Raw genomic sequence first — 5,000 nt, 5'->3', positions numbered from 1 at the left:
TCTTTTTTTCAATCTTTTCTGCACGCTGCGGTGTGTGAATATACGTATATGTGTCTATAGGTATAAGATATATCTATATAGTGAGAGAGATATATCTATACCTATAGATGTAGATAGAGACAGATATGTACATACATACATATATACATACACCGACAAAAATATCTACTGATAAAACTATATATTTCCATAATTAAGACATGCTTATATTATAGATGTTCATGTATGAACATGTATGACATAAAATCCCATTTCATTTACATATACCTGTATATGTATTTCCTTCCTTCCTTCCTTCCTTCCTTCCTTCCTTCCTTCCTTCCTTCCTTCCTTCTTTCGTTTGTTTATTATTTATTAACGATTTTCGTTTCTTTTCTTTTCTTTTTGGGCCTGCCTGGTCTCGGGGCCCGGCGGGGCGTGCGCGTCCGGCGCCGTCCGTCCGTCCGTCCGTTCGTCTTCCTCCCTCCCCGCCGACCACGGGCGGGGCGGGGCGGGGCGGGGCGGGGCGGGGCTGTGGGGGGGCGGGCGCGCGTCCCCGGTCGGCGCGCCCCGCTTCTTCGGCTCCCGCCTCCTCCCCGTTCCCCGCCGGGGCGGCTCGTCCGCTCCGGGCCGGGACGGGGCACGGGGAGCGCGGGTGGGAGCCGCGGGGGCGGCCGCGCCGAGCCGGGTCCGTGGCCCGCCGGCCCCCGTCCCGGGGGTGGCCGCCCGGGCCAGGGGGTCGCCCACCCGGGGTCCCGGCCCTCGCGCGTCCTTCCCCCTCTTTCCTCCGAGGGTGGCGGGAAGCGGGCGGCGGCGAGGCCCGGGGCGTCCCCACACACGGGCGACCTCGGCTGGCGGCCGCTCCTGTTTCGGACCTCCGGGGTCGATCGGCGGCCGCCCGCGAGCCCCGGACTCGGCAGGCGGCCCGCCGTGTCCCGGGTCGACCGGCAGGCCGGCCGCTGGCCGTTCCCTCCGCGGGCTGCGGTGGATCGCTGCGAGGGCGCCGATCCCCGTTCACGCGCGGGTGCCCTTCACCGGCCTCGGCCTTCGGTGGAGCTGGGACCACGCGGAACTCCCTCTCCTACATTTTTCTCTGCCCCATTTGGAGTTTGCGTCCGCGGGACTTTTAAGAGGGAGGGAGTCGCTGTTGCCGTCGGCCAGTAATACTCCCTCTTGTTTTTTTTTGGTCGTGTGTGTGTGTGTGTGTGTGTGTGTGTGTGTGTGTGTGTGTGTGTGTGTGTGTGTGTGTGTGTGTGTGTGTGTTTCCCCCGCCGCCCCCATTCTTTCCTTCTTCCTTCTTTCTGGAGACGGAATCTCGCTCTGTCGCCCAGGCTGGAGCTGGAGCGCGGTGGTGCCTCCTCGGCTCGGCGCCGCCGCTGCCTCCAGGGCTCTCAAGCGAACAGCAGTTTTTGTATTTTGAGCGAAGACGGAACTTCACCATATTGGCCGGGCTGGTCTCGAACTCCTGACCTAGCGATTCCCCCCACCCCTCCCCCTCCCCCGCCTCGGCCTCCCAAAGCGTGCCGGGAGTACGGGTGTCGGCCACCGCGCCCGGCCGATTCCTTCTTGTTTTCAATCTTCTTTTCTGCACGCTGCTGTGTGTGAGCATACGTATATCTATCTAGATAGATAGATACGTAGATATGGACACACGGACACGTACCTACACCGACGAAAATATCTAGTGATAAAACTAGACATTTCCATCATTCATACATGTGTATAGGATAGATGTTAATTTTAATGGATGAACGTGTATGACGTAAACACCCATGTCATTTACATAGACCTGTATATGTATATCCTTCGTTTATTATGGATTAACAATGTTCGTGTATTTATTTTCTTTTCTTTTGGGGCCTGCCTGATCTTCTCACTCTGGGCTCTGGTGACCTCAGGCTCCCAAGTAGCTGGGATGGGACTACAGGGATCTCTTAAGCCCGGGAGGCAGAGGCGAACGTGGGCTGTGATCGCGCGCCTCCACTCCACCTGGGCTGGGCTGGGCTGGGCTGGAGAGAAAACGGTGGATTGTCATCTTCATTACCTTACCTTTTAGCTTTATTCGTACCCTCTTATTTGCTTCTTTATTCTCATGGGTTATTCTAGGTCATTGTCATGTTCATCGTTTGCTTGCTTGTTTCATTGGTTTCCTTCCTTCCCTGCCTTCCCGGCGGGGTCTTCCTCTGCCTCTGTCGCCCGGGATCACCCCAGCCTCGACGATTTCGACCGACCGTCCGACCGAGCGGCCGTCCCGCGTCTCATCCCTCCCGTCCCCGTTCCCTGGGACTACGGGTGTGCACCACCACACCGGGTGACTTTGATGTTCTTTCTCATGTCTCACGTTTTCCGTAGGTAGGGAGGCAGGTATCTGTGTATGTGTGGATGTGAGTGAGATGGGGTCTGGGGTTCTGTCGTGTGGCCCGGGCTGGTCTCGGACTCCTGTTCTCGAGCGATCCGCCTGCCTGCCTCGGCCGCCCGCGCTGCTGCTGTGACAGGCGTGAGACGCTGCACCTGGCTCATTCTATAGTTCCCTGCCTGCCTGCCTGCCTGCCTGCCTGCCTGCCTGCCTGCTTGCCTGTCTGTCTGTCAATCGTCTTCTTTTTAGTACGGGTGTGCTCTCGCTTTGTTGTCCACGCTCTGGGCACACGTGATCGCTTTTTAAACTTCTATGATTATTATTATTGCAGGTGTCGTCTCACACGTCGAGGTGATCTCAAACGTCTACGCTCCGGCCATCCTTCCACGTCGGCCTCCCGGAGTGCTGGGATGACACGCGTGGGCACGGTACGCTCTGGTCGTATTTCTCGTGGGTCGGTTCTTTCCGTTTTACGCACGCGGAATGCGAACAGATAAAATTTTGAGACGCGTCTCACCGATCTCTCCCCTCCCCCTCCCCCTCCCCCTCCCCCTCCCCCTCCCCCTCCCCCTCCAGACGGAGTTTCACTCTTGTCGCCCAGGGTGGACTACGATGGCGTGATCTCGGCTCGCTGCGACCTCCGCCTCCCGGGTTCGAGTGATCCTCCTGCCTTGGCCTTCCCGAGGAGCTGGAATGACGGGGAAGCGCCATCGTGCCCGGCTGACTTTTATATTTTTAGTACGGATGGGGTTTCTCCGTCTTGGTCAGCCTGGTCTTGAGCTTCCGACCGTTGGACGATTTTAACTTTCTTGGTGGTTGCTTTTCTTTTTCTTTTTTTCTTTTCTTTTCTTTCCTTCTCCTCCCCCCACCCACTCCCCCTGTCCTCCTCGTCCTCCTCGTCCTCGTCCTCGTCCTCCTCCTCCTCCTCCTTTTTCATCTCTTTCAGCTGGGCTCTCCTACTTGTGTTGCTCAGTTGCTCACGCTGGTCTCCAACTCCTGCCCTTGACGCTTCTCCCCTCACACCCACCGTCTGGTTGTTGAGATGCGCACCTCTTGTAAAATGGAAAAGATGAAAAAAATAAAGACGGAGGTGAAAAGCACGGAGTGAACGTGTCTCTTGCCGTCTCCCGGGGTGTCCCTTGGACCCCGAGAGACGGAGGGAGCTTGGCTGAGTGGGTTTTCGTGGCTGAATCCTCCCGAGGGCCTCCTTCCCTCTCCCCCTTGTCCCCGCTTCTCCCCCGGCCGAGGCTCCCGCCGCCGCCGCCGTGGCATTTTCCGTAGGAGAGCTGTGGGAGAGGACCGACGCGGCTTCCGGATCTAGATCCCGCCGGACGTCTCTGGCTCGGCGTCCCCCGCCGGCTACCTGCCGCCTTCCGGGGAGCTCTGAGGCGCGTGCCCCCGGCCCCCGTCACGTCCCGCTACCCTCCCCCGGCTGGCCTTTGCCGGGAGACCCCGGGGGAACCGCGTGGACGCTGCTTTCCGACCCTCCGGCGAACACTTCCGCCGGATGCCCCGGGTTGGCCGGATGGGATGAGACTGGACCGCTCCGGACCGTGCTGTTCTTGGGGGTGGGTTGTCGTACGGGGTGGACCGGCGGCCCCGGCGTTGGAAAGGGTGCGCGGGGGTGGAGCTGTCACGTGGGATGCCCTCCTTCCCCTCGGCCTGCCTTCGGCTTCCTCGGGCGTGAAGACGACTTCCCGTCACGACCACTTTTCTCCCCTTTCTCCACCACACGGATGAGACGCATGAGAGGGAGAAACAGCTCCATAGATACTGCTGACCTTCATTTGTGGAATCCTCAGTCACCTACACACAGACAGGTGACTACACGGGGACCCAAATCGGACACCGTTTCCGGGTCCTCATGGTGGGATTCGTCGGTCTCTCTCTCTCTCTCTCTCTCTCTCTCTCTCTCTCTCTCTCTCTCTCTCTCTCTCTGTCACACACACACACACACGATTTCCGTATCTAGTTCACAAAGCACACTCACTTACCCTTTCCCCGGTACGCAGGCTGAGTGAAACCCACCCCGCCCTCCACCCGTCGGCTGACGAAACCCCTTCTCTATGATGTATGAACGAGACGGTCTGGGCCGGGCACGGTAGCTCACGCCTGTCACTCCGGCACTTTGGGAGGCCGAGGCGGCTGGATCGCTTCAGGCCGGGAGTTCCAGACCGACCGCGCTGGCCGACGCGGCGAAACCCCGTCTCTCTGAAAAATAGAACGGTGAGCCGGGCCTGGTGGCCTGGGCTTGGGATCACGACTGCTCGGGAGACTGGGGCGGGCGAGTGGCTCCGACCGGGGAGGCCGAGGTGGCGATGAGCTGAGATCGTGCCACGGCGATCCGGCCTGGATGACGCAGCGAGACCCTGTCTCGATAGAATCGTAATATTATTAGAAGGTGACTTGTGCCTGGTGATGGCCGCCTGTCGTCGCGGCTGAGAGGCTGCGATGAGGAGAAGATCGCTTGAGGCCCCGCGGGTCGAGGCTTCGGTCGGTCGGCCGTGACCCGCTGTATCCTGGGCGGTCACCGGTCGAGGACATAGGCCCCCTCCCCGTTTTCCTTTCTTTTCTTCCCTTCTCTTTTCTTCTTTTTTCTTCTCTTTTCTTCTTTCTTTCTTTCTTCTTTTTCCTTTCCTTCTTCCCCTCTTTCTTTCATGCCTTA

The sequence above is a fragment of the Pongo abelii genome, chromosome Y, assembly GCF_028885655.2.
Source record: "Pongo abelii isolate AG06213 chromosome Y, NHGRI_mPonAbe1-v2.0_pri, whole genome shotgun sequence".
In the NCBI taxonomy this organism is placed as follows: Eukaryota; Metazoa; Chordata; class Mammalia; order Primates; family Hominidae; genus Pongo; species Pongo abelii.
The sequence above is the reverse complement of the archived record's forward strand: the minus strand, read 5'-3'. Positions refer to the sequence as shown.